The 12900-nt window shown below is 38.2% G+C and overlaps 1 protein-coding gene across 9 annotated transcripts in view; it reads right to left on the minus strand.

Moving 5' to 3' along the window:
• Positions 1-12900, minus strand: part of CACNA2D1 (calcium voltage-gated channel auxiliary subunit alpha2delta 1) — a gene marked incomplete at both ends in the record, with an annotated part of 512237 nt that overhangs the window by 399043 nt on the left and 100294 nt on the right. The gene's annotated exons all lie outside the window — the stretch shown is intronic.

Here is a 12900-nt window from a genome sequence, read left to right on the forward strand (position 1 = left end):
TGGATGCTGCTGGTGAACACTGGCTTCAAAAGTTCACAAAGGGCTTCCCTGGTGGCGCAGTGGTTGAGAGTCCGCCTGTCGATGCAGGGGACACGGGTTCGTGCCCCGGTCCGGGAAGATCCCACATGCCGCAGAACGTCTGGGCCCGTGAGCCATGGCCGCTGAGCCTGCGCGTCCGGAGCCTGTGCTCCGCAATGGGAGAGGCCACAACAGTGAGAAACCCACGTACCGCAAAAAAAAAAAAAAAAAAAAAGTTCACAAATACATATGCTAATATTTATTTTTTTAAGTATTTTGGTTTTACATGAAGTTATACATTTTTATTTAAGTGATTAAAACATACCAATCTTTTAATTAATAAATTAACTATAATTAAATTAATAAACTAATCAATAGTTTAAGATTTCAAACTCTTACTGCTAAAATTATCCTTTTCAAACCATGAGGCTTTTTTCACATCTGTTTGAATTTTGACCTTGTAGGTTTTCATTCCAGTTATTCAAGGCACGATAACTTAGCCATATAAAATTCCTATATTTAGTTTCATTCAGGATTCCTGCATATTACTGGATTGCCTCTGCTTTCTTCTACTGATGGGTAGATTATTGAGTCCTATTTTTAAAGACCCAGGTTATCCATGAAGTACTCCCTCCAACCCAAGGCTGCCTCTTTCATTTCAGCCTAAAATGCCATCCAGGAACATGTACTCCTGAATAGATTAATTGATTTTGGAGTACAAACAGATAAACCTCAACATCACTTTAACTGATCCAGGATATTTAGCTCTTTGCAGCAAAACGGATATAGCTAAGTGGTGTGAAAGGCAGTTGTGCTTTGTACCATTAATATCTTGTCCATTTCTGTCTGAAGTCTAACCTCCTTCCTGTGGTATAGGAACTCAAATAGAATTGAGAGTTGGTAAAGATTAGTTCAGGACACACAATCTCTACTTCGCATTATATACTACAGTTAATGGCATTTATTAGTCATTATCTATGTATGCCAGACACATTACAGGTGCTATAAAGACTGAATGAATTATAAATCAGAAGAAACAATTTTAGTTCAAGTATATGTATTTTTCTCAAGTAGATACAGAATATTCTCACAAGTTCTGTTTATACTGTAATTTTTAAATCCGTAGAAAATAAAAAATAAGGTCTAGGTTGCAAATAAACTATAATAAATAAAGGAAAGGAAGCTTAAGCCTAGATCCCCAATGTAAATATCCTACCGTTTACTTTTTTATGTATAAAACCACATTTGAAATGTTTCCTTTGTAATAAAAATGAATTAGAACCATACAACTGCCCCCACCAAAAGAACTGGACCTTGCTTCTGGTTTCAAAGAATGCAGTATTCTTTTTTGTTGCATGAGATACTGTGAAGGCTCTCAAAAAGTCTCCTGGTGTATGTTCAGTAAACAATTTTCAGAGTAGAAGGTTTCACGTGGATGTTTAAGATGATATATTTCCATAATTTACAGATATTTGTAATTCTTTCCACCACTAAAATAAACCACATTTCTCCAATATTTAACATGTTAACATATGAATATTTTAAAGAGCCTAAAGTACCTTTTCTTTTCCTCTTCCTAGCTTTTTTCCTTTTTTAAAAATTAATTATCTGCTTTACCATTTTACCCTATGTTTTTCCTGCAAGAAAAAGAGCATGGTGGAAATAATATGAGTTTCTGGCACCAGATAGAGCTCAATTCAAATCACATGTCAACTCCTCACACGCTATGTGACATTGGCTTCCATTTCTTCTACTAGAAAGAACGCAGCACATAAAGAGAATTCAAGACAGGATCTTTTTCCTCCTGACCGTATATTAATATGCTTTAATTTTTTGTATAGTTCAAACCTTCTCACTGCCACCCTTGACACTAGTTTTGACAAAAAGAATACCTGTTGCTTGTACATTCCTTCTTTCCTACAATCTTAATTAACTGGCTTTAATGTTCTTTCACTACTAAATTCACAGGCCAAGTTGTGCTGTGATGAAAACAGAGACTATGGTTTCCCTACCCTTTTCACTGAAAACTTCTTTCTAAGTCTCTTTGCTCTAAATAAGTCCATGGTTTTTTCAGAATAATACATTTAAAAATTACTTCATATGTAATATCTAAAAAGTGACATCACTCATTGATACAATCGCTTAGTAAACATACCTAAAGAAATGTTTCAGAAGTCATAATACTTAGTATTACACCATGGAATTATGCCATGAAATAATACCAATACCCCAGAGGTGTTTACTAAAAGCTAGATAGGCTTCCAAGTTTTGGATGACCTAGACGATTATATTAGCAATCACATTCAGGCAGCTACTCTGAGGTGTTTCACATACATCATTTACTCACTTTAAGAAATCTAAAACATATCTTTAATTAACCAATTGTATTAGTGAGAACAGTAGGTTTCAGGCTTTGGAATACCAGAGTGGAGGGAGTTTAAATCCCATTTCACATCATTCAGGAGCAAACCACTGCCTAGAGCAGCAGGCCACATGATAATGTGTCATGTTTAGGTAAAGGGAGTCTGCAGTGCCACTGTAGGCCCAGGACCTTCCTTGGCTTCAGCAGGATGTAAAGAAATAGGAAAGCCCTTTAGGATGAACAAGAAAGGTAGCTGAGAATTAAGGATCAGTATGTCTGCTAGGAGACCGTCTCGGTGCAGGTTCAGGGGGATCCTAATGCAGAGACAGAGATGGACAGTGGGAAGCAGAGGTCCAGCTGAAGGACGATGGTGACAATCAATCCTCCAGAGCTGAGGCACCCTACACAGGCTGGAGAGACTGGCCGAGCTCTTAGCAGCAATTACATTAATAACCATATCGAGAGAACAGAAGAGAGCAAATACACCAGCTATCTTGCCACATAAGTTTCCCCTTACACCCAGATGCCCAGGAGAAAAGTTAAGAAAATCAGAGAATACTGAAAGAGAGCTGGAACTTAGAATTTATTGAATACATAATTGACCACAAGAGGCTGTTTTAAACTGAAAGAGACTAACCTTGAAATGCTGAGACTAATTTTTTTCCCCTCCTGGGAGAGAGAATGGCAGCCCATGGTAAGTTAAGTTCCCTAAAGAGAAACAAAGTCAAATTTCTGCATATTAAACTTTAAATATGAAAATTTTGACAGCCCCTCCCCTCAGTGCTTTTACATTTACTTTCCTCCAATGGAACTTCTCCTGGACAAGCCAGCAAGACCTCTGCCATCTTTCTGAAGGACATTTCTCCTTGGACAGTCCCTGATGAAACAGGAGTTTCCTTACAAATGGGTAGCAATATTCTAATGTAAGACCTTGCCCTTGGCCCCTACCTAATTGCATCAGGGCACATCAGACCTTGAAGCAGCTAATTTCTGAATTAATGGCCTGTGAGGAGTCAGGTACAAAGGATCCATATAAACAAGGATAATATACTGAACCAATCAGATTCTCTCACCATAGGATGACAAGTTGGATGGATCAAGGGCAGAAGCAGCAACAAAAGTGAAAAGAGGAAAGGAGGAGAACAGTCTTCAGATACCATTGAGTGACATAAGTGATGGCTGTGGTAGGTAGAATAGTGACCTTCCAAAGATACTCACATCCTAATCTCTAGAACCTGTGACTATGTTGTTACATGGCAAAGGGGAATTAAGTTTGCAAAAGAAGTTTTGCTAATCAGCTGCACTTAAAGAGATTATCCTGTATTGTCCTGGTGAGTACAATGTAATCACAAAGGTCCTAAAAATGGAAGAGGAAAATGTAACCATGCAAGAGAAAACCAGAGATGGCAACGTGAGAAGAAATCAGCCTGTGTTGCTGGCTTTCAAGAGGGAGGAAGGGGGCCATGAGTCAAGGAAAGGACTTCTGATCTATAGCACTGTAACATAATAAATCTGTGTTATGCCAATAAATATATAGTAATTTGTCACACTAACAAGAGAAAACTAACACAGTGAGTTAGCTGTGAAGAGCACCCAGCTGAGAGGCAAACAATACTCAGCCTTTGGGGCTGCCTTAGCTCCGGACGTTCCCTCCCACTGCCCAAACTATCTTCTAAATGCCTTTAATTCTTGCTGAAACCCAGGCTCTTCCCGAGTTCCCTTAAATGTACTACCTTTATTTTTCTTTTACGGGTAGTTCTATGATACACTCCCCAAGTGATTCACTCTGCCAAAAACTAAAAATGCTAAGAAGCATTTTTGTAAGTTGTGATTAACATTATTTATTACTACTTTGCATGTCCATTTCATTAGTCACCAGATTCACTTCACTGAAATGAAAAATGAGCTCTATCGTGAGAAATGTACAATTTCCGTTAGACTTTATGATATAATGAAATTATCTCAGGACTCCCATTATAACCTTCATAATTGTATAGGATTCTGAAAAGAAATTTTAGACAGAAGAGCTAAAAATATAAAGCATAGATGGCACACTGTACAAAAATATATATGAACTGGGTGAATAAATATGATTCCACCTCATAGTAATGAAAGGTGGGATTAAGAGAAAATGTTACAATATAAGCCTCATCATCATTCTAACTTCACTATCTTTTTTTTTGCGGTACGCAGGCCTCTCACTGTTGTGGCCTCTCCTGTTGCGGAGCACAGGCTCCGGACGCGCAGGCTCAGCGGCCATGGCTCACAGGCCCAGCCGCTCTGCGGGATGTGGGATCTTCCAGGACCAGGGCACGAACCCGTGTCCCCTGCATCGGCAGGTGGACTCTCAACCACTGCGCCACCAGGGAAGCCCTAACTTCACTATCTTTATTGGCTAAATTCATATAACTTCAATACCAATGCAGGCAGGAAAAGAGATTCACTGTCTCCTCAACTGCTTTAGATATTCACAAAATCAGTTTTACTTTTAGTTGAACTTTGCAATGTGAGATGGTTTGGTGTTTTTTTTTTTCTTTATTAAGTGTTCCATGGGCTTTTGAAATACATGTTCCCTAGCAACTTAGAAAGTCTTGTTTCTAAAAGATGCATTAACACAAAAGTATGATATAATTTTCTTTCTTGGTCACTTTCAAGGATGAAAGTTCCCTTAAGAAATTTTACAATTCAAAAGTAAAGTCTTTCTTTTAATTTATCATAAATCTCATCATCATCTAAGCTGGCCAACACAGAGAGATGTTGAGATATGGGAAGACTCCTTTATCTAAGGTAAAGAGTAACTAGTGACACTAAATCTGAATTGATATTGGAATATATTTTACCAAAAAAAAAAAAAAAAAAACTACCTTCCTCTTTTGAAAATTAGCTGAATTTTAAAAAGTGAACTTTGCCATAAAAAATATGCAGTATTTCCTAGTTAACCCCTGAGCTCTTCAAACTCTCTCCTCTTCCCCTTTGATTAAAAAAGTGAATAACGCACTCTCTTAAACAAAAGTCAAGTTTTAAAATGCATTAGTTCTATTATACTGTCAGTTACGTCAGCTAACACAGTTGGGTAAAAAAGGAATGCCAACACCAACTGCTGAAATATATTAATCCAATACAGTTTGCATAAATTTATGAAGATATAAGCACTCATCTCATAAGATGAAAAGCATTATATTAATATCATTAAAAGAATCAAATTTGGGCTTCCCTGGTGGTGCAGTGGTTGAGAGTCCGCCTGCCGATGCAGGGGACACGGGTTCATGCTTCGGTCCTGGAAGATCCCACATGCCGCGGAGCGGCTGGGCCCGTGAGCCATGGCCGCTGAGCCTGCGCGTCCGGAGCCTGTGCTCCGCACCGTGGGGGCGGGGGGGGGGGGGGGGGGGGGCGGCGCACAACAGTGAGAGGCCCGCGTACCGCAAAAACAAAAAAATCCAATTTGATAGTCTACAACTTCATTTTAGGTAAATTACAGCCCCCCTCCTTTTTTTCTTTTCCCAATAACCTAGGTTTTTTTTTTTGCTTTTTTTTAAAATTGGGGTATACTTGCTTTACAATGTTGTGTTAGTTTCTGCTGTACAATGAAGTGAATCAGCTACACATACACATACATCCCCTCCCTCTTGGACCTCCCTCCCCCACCATACTACCTTTGAAATTTTTATGGCTTCAGATTTCTATTTTGCTACCTTTAAGCAAATGCAAAGATCATCTAACATATAAGTATCATGTTTATTATGTATTTCCTACTTCTCTTAACCACAATGTTAGTGTCAAGAGGACAGAGACTTTTGCCCGTTTCGTTCACTGGTACAGTCCAGCACATAGTATAGTGCCTGGCATGCAGTGAGCACTCAGTAAATACTGATGGCATGAATGACTGAATGGACAGTGACACTGGTACTATGTCAGGCTTTTCTAGGAATGTGAATGCTTACTTTAACGAGGGCTTCCTTGTATTTTAAAATCAACATCTATTCTGAACCAAAAACAAACGAGGCTATGTAAGGACCTATGCAGTTACATAATGAAATAAAAACACAACACCTAAATGACAATTAGATTCTAATAATAAATACACAAAATAAGGTAATGATCAATATGAGGAAGAGTATTAGAGGTATAGAAAATTGTGCTGTCAGAATTCAGAGGAAATTAAATCACATGGGTTATGATAGTCCAAAACATGGTGAAAGATGGTATTACAGCCACGCTTCAAATGAAATGTGCATTAATAAGGAGAGAAAGAAATCTGAATGTGTGCGATACAAGGAATTATTGGACAATATTGAAAAGCAGAGCTTCCCTGGTGGCGCAGTGGCTGAGGGTCTGCCTGCTAATGCGGGGAACAGGGTTCGAGCCCTGGTCTGGGAGGATCCCACACGCCGCGGAGCTACTGGGCTCGTGTGCCGCGGCTACTGAGCCTGCGCGCCTGGAGCTTGTGCTCCGCAACGGGGGAGGCCGTGATAGTGGGAGGCCCGCGCACCGTGAGGAAGAGTGGCCCCCACTTGCCACAACTAGAGAAAGCCCTCGCACAGAAACGAAGACCGAACACAGCAAAAATAAATAAATAAATTACTAACCTCCTACCCCCAACATCTTCTTTAAAAAAATATATATATATAGAAAAGCAAATTGAGATACTATTATGAAGAGCTATAAAATTCAGGGTATTGGTTTGTACTTTACTATAGAGTCAACGCCAAGCTGTTTTAGACTGACTCCTACCTCAGAACTTCCAGTGCCTACTACAGCAATTAGTACATAGGAAGAATTCAAACTATAACATAGGCTTGTTTACTACAAACATGATCCGAATACACACACACACATACATATACATATATATGTACACATGTACACACGTAATAATGTACATATATGCAAATACACATAAATGCACACATGCATATACAATATGTCTTGTTCTCAGATTTACAGTGCATGCTTTTCCTGTGATAGCTACATTAAACAGGCATTCTAACATCAAACGCAAGAGTTTGATAACACTTTCCCTACTTCTATTCATTCTGTTTGATATGATATAGCTTCTTAGCTGGGACAGCATCATGTTTCAAATGGGACATTATCTTGAGGATTATTTAGGAAGAATTAAGTCAGAATTGACGACCCTTCCACAGCATATACTGCTACTTGCCTTAGTTCCTAGTAACAAGAATTTGACGGTGACACTTTTGAGCAACATATTAAAAATGTAAGAAGGAACAGAACAAGTGACAACCATAAACATGCCTCTTCACTTTCTCCATATTACACATAGGAACACGTGATTATTTTTAACCAAAACTACAAGTGAAATACTAGGGGTCATTGCTGGAATAGGGAAAATAACTCTAAACAAAGACTAAGGTGAGCATGAAAAAGATTCACATCAAAAATTCTTCAGTTTTTAGGTTGGAGGCATCTCACACATATGGTAAGTTTTAAGAGTCTCTTAGAATACGTAGAATTAAAACAAAAAAATACTAAGAATATTAAGATATGTATAAAAGCTACCTATCTGGTTTTTTGTTTGTCTTTAATTCCTCAAGTAACTTATTAAACTATCTTGTTTCCCTTTGAATATCTGGAGCTGTATATGAATTATATATGTATTTTGACCAGAAAATTCATATGCAATTAAAAGTAAAAGAGATCATACCAGATTTTATTAAAATTAAATTTAAAAATAATTAACCATAAGCTGAGTGAGTGGCTTGTTTAATGTCCTTTAACCCCAAACGACCTAAATTCATTTCACTGCCAACAAAAGAATTTTAAAAAGCAGCAGTTCAATTTGCCCTTAACCATCATACCTTATTAACAAATGGCTTTTCTAAAGTAACATTGCTAGCTATCAACGCTGAGATCCAATTTTTTACAACTCTGTATTCATTTAAAGAATTTCAGACATTTATTCTTACCTCAAATTCTTCAGTTTTTCTAGAGCAGTTTTGCAACCTCAGCACTATGGACATTTTCACCAGATAATTCTTTGTTCTGGGGTGACATCCTGTGCACTATGAGATGTTTAGCAGCATCCTCAGCATCTAGACACTAGATGCCAGGAGCACTCACCCCCTCTTCCTCCAGTTGTGACAATCACAAATGTTCCCAAGTATTGACAAATGTCTCCTGGGGGACAAAACTGCCCTCAGCTGAGAACCACTGCTCTAGACATAAAGACATTAATGATGTCTTCAGGAAAAAAAAGCAGCAGCTCTATGTTGCATATTGAGAGTGCGCAGTAGCAAATAATGAATGGTCTTTTATGCCATTCATCTTCGTTCTAGAGAAGAAGCCAACACTTGGCTACACCACTTATGAGTTTTTAGCTTCCCTTTCCTCTGTGCAGCTAACAGACAAGAAAAGAGCATAGCCACTACCCATCACTCTCCCTGTAATTAGTATTACCAAACCATCTGATTTCTAATTGGGGAAACAATAACCAATAATTTATCCTTCAAGTGCAAGCATAACTTAAAGTGTTAATTCTTGATTGCTAATACAACAGATTTGTAAGGTAAAAAAAATTTTTAATAGTCTTTCAGCATTCATGTTTGGGAAACAATAGTACTTCACTTAAAAATCTGTTAATAAAATACTGAAAGTCACCCTAAGATCAGAAATCCCCTTAGAGTTTATTCCATATCTTTGAAAATGAATGTAATTAACCACTGTCTTAAAACAATAGCTTTTTATTTAAAACCTCCAGTAGGTGGGTAAAGGGGGTCCACAGTCTCTACCGACAGTACATTCCGTAGTCAAGTAGATTTCCTTCTACTAAGAAAAAAAAAAAGAGTTTTTCCCCCCCAAAATAATAACAATCTCAGGTTGCTGACATAACTGTGGTAACTGATTTAGTTACAACATTTCATCATGGAGGGAATAAGGCAACTCTAAATAAAACCAGAAAATATGAAATAAAAATAAATAGCTTTATTTGAAAAGTAATTATATTACCTTTATAAAATAGTTATATTACTTTTATAAAGTAATATTACTTTTACAAAAGTAATATAAATATAAAGCTACATTTTTTTTAAGTACTGAGCATTTAACTTCTGCATAGCATCTATTATTGCTCTCACATTTCTTGTTACATTTCTATAAAGAAGGGAGAGTGTTACCATTTGCCTCAGTTGACTAGCAGGTAAAGAGAAATCTAATATCATCCAGCTACTTAACAGAATTCCCTGGAGTAGAAAAGAAGATTCCCCAACCCTGCTGTCGCCTCTGCATCTTGCTGATTCCCTAATCACAATCTCCAAGGTTAATTATATTCTGCTTTACAGCATCTTCTTTTGTAAACAGATTAATAGATTAAACTATCTACCACCTAGAAAATGAATATTCTATTTACATAAAGATGGCATGACCACAATGTCAAAGTCAAAGCATCAGTCTCTTAATCCCATGAGTTACTAATGAAAAGCAATTCTTCACTTAAAACAGAAACCATTAATTACGTTATAGAAACCATTAATTATGTAAATACTAACTTAATTAAGAGCTCTGAATGCTCAATATTTAGACACATTTTATATTTACATCTTTGAGAGTATATTAAAATATGAAGGTATTGATTTCAACATAACTTTAACTTATGAAATCATAATAGTGAATCAAAATCCAGGAAATTCCATGAAAATACCTTTGAAGAATGATTCTACTTCAAAAATAAGCTTCCAGGAAATATTAATCAATAAATTTCTTAAATATTTTTGCACATTCTAGCCTAACATGTTAGAAATCCAGACAATTTACTTTTAAGATGAAAGTCTTGGGAGGAGGAACCAAGATGGCGGAGTACAAGGACATGCTCTCACTCCCTCCTGTGAGAACACCAGAATCACACCTAGCTGCTGGACAATCATCGACAGGCAGACACAGGAACTCGCCAGAAAAGATACCCCACATCCAAAGACAAAGGAGAAGCCACAGTGAGACGGAAAGAGGGGCGCAATCACAATAAAATCAAATCCCATAACTGCTGGGTGGGTGACTCACAGACGGGAGAACACTTAGACCACAGAAGTCCACCCACTGGAGGGAAGGTTCTGAGCCCCACGTCAGGCTTCCCGACCTGGGGGTCCAGCAACAGGAGGAGGAATTCCTAGAGAATCAGATATTGAAGCCTAGTGGGATTTGAATGCAGAACTTCGACAGGACTGGGGAAAACAGAGACTCCACTCTTGGAGGGCACACACAAAGTAGTGAGTGCATCAGGTCCCAGGGGAAGGAGCAGTGACCCCAAGGGAGACTGAACCAGACCTACGTGCTAATGTTGGAGGGTCTCCTGCAGAGGTGGGGGATGGCTGTGGCTCACCGTGAGGACAAGGACACTGGCAGCAGAGGTTCTGGAAAGTACTCCTTGGCGTGAGCCCTCCCAGAGTCTGTCATTAGCCCCACCAAAGAGCCCAGGTAGGCTCCAGTGTTGTGTTGCCTCAGGCCAAACAACTAACAGAGGGGGAACACAGCCCCACCAATTAGCAGTCAAGTGGATTAAAGTTTTACTTAGCTCTGCCCACCAGAGCAACAGTCAGCTCTACGCACTACGAGTACCTCCCATCAGGAAACTTACACAAGCCTCTTAGATAGCCTCATCCACCAGATGGCAGACAGCAGAAGCAAGAAGAACTACAATCCTGCAGCCTGTGGGTCGAAAACCACATTCAAAGAAAGATAGACAAGATGAAAACGCAGAGGGCTATGTACCAGATGAAGGAACAAGATAAACCCCCCAAAAAACAACTAAATGAAGTGGAGGTAGGCAACCTTCCAGAAAAAAAATTCAGAATAATGGTAGTGAAGATGATCCAGGACCTTGGAAAAACAATGGAGGCAAAGATCGAGAAGATGCAAGAAATGTTTAACAAAGACCTAGAAGAATTAAAGAACAAACAAACAGAGATGAACAATACAATAACTGAAAAGAAAACTACACTAGAAGGAATCAATAGCAGAATAACTGAGGCAGAAGAACGGATAAGTGACCTGGAAGACAGAATGGTGGAATTCACTGCTATGGAACAGAATAAAGAAAAAAGAATGAAAAGAAATGAAGACAGCCTAAGAGACCTCTGGGACAACATTAAACACAACAACATTTGGATTAGGGGTCCCAGAAGGAGAAGAGACAGAGAAAGGACCATAAAAAATATTTGAAGACATTATAGTTGAAAACTTCCCTAACATGGGAAAGGAAATAGCCACCCAAGTCCAGGAAGCGCAGCGACTCCCATACAGGATAAACACAAGGAAAAACATGCCGAGACACATAGTAATCAACTTGGCAAAAATTAAAGACAAAGAAAAATTATTAAAAGCAGGAAGGGAAAAATGACAACATACAAGGGAACTCCCATAAGGTTAACAGCTGATTTTTCAGGAGAAACTCTACAAGCCAGAATGGAGTGGCATGATATACTTAAAGTGATGAAAGGGAAGAACCTACAACCAAGATTACTCTACCTGGCAAGGATCTTATTCAGATTCCATGGAGAAATCAAAAGCTTTACAGACAAGCAAAAGCTAAGAGAATTCAGAACTACCAAACCAGCTCTACAACACATTCTAAAGGAACTTCTCTAAGTGCGAAACACAAGAGAAGAAAGGGACCTACAAGAACAAACCCATGACAATAAAGAAAATGGTCCTAGGAACATACATATCAATAATAACCTTAAACGTGAATGTATTAAATGCTGCAACCAAAAGACACCGGCTTGCTGAATGTATATAAAAACAAGACCCATATATATGCGTTCTACAAGAGACCCACTTCAGACCTAGGGACACATACAGACTGAAAGTGAGGGGATGGAAAAAGACATTCCATGCAAATGAAAATCAAAAGAAAGCTGGAGTAGCTATCCTCATATCAGATAAAATAGACTTTAAAATAAAGAATGTTACAAGAGACAAGGAAGGACACTACATAATGATCATGGGATCAATGAAGAAATATAACAATTATAAATATATATGCACCCAACATAGGAGCACCTCAATACATAAGGCGACTGCTAACATCTCTAAAAGGGGAAATTGACAGTAACACAATAATAGTGGACAACTTCAACACCTCACTTGCACCAATGGACAGATCATCCAAAATGAAAATAAATAAGGAAACAGAAGCTTTAAATGTCACAATAGACCAGATAGATTTAATTGATATTAATAGGACTTTCCATCAAAAAACAGATTACACTTTCTTCTCAAGTGCGCACAAAACATTCTCCAGGATAGATCACATCCTGGGTTACAAATCAAGCCTCAGTAAATTTAAGCAAATTGAAATTATACAAGAGTCTTTTCTGACCACAGCGCTATGAGATTAGAAATCAATTACAGGGGGAAAAAACGTAAAAATCACAAACGCATGGAAGCTAAACAATATGTTACTAAATAACAAAGAGATCCCTGAAGAAATCAAAGGGGAAATCAAAAAATACCTAGAGACAATTGACAATGAAAACACGACGATCCAAAACCTAAGGGATGCAACAAAA

The sequence above is a fragment of the Leucopleurus acutus genome, assembly GCF_964270905.1.
Source record: "Leucopleurus acutus genome assembly, chromosome: 9".
Taxonomy (NCBI): domain Eukaryota; kingdom Metazoa; phylum Chordata; class Mammalia; order Artiodactyla; family Delphinidae; genus Leucopleurus; species Leucopleurus acutus.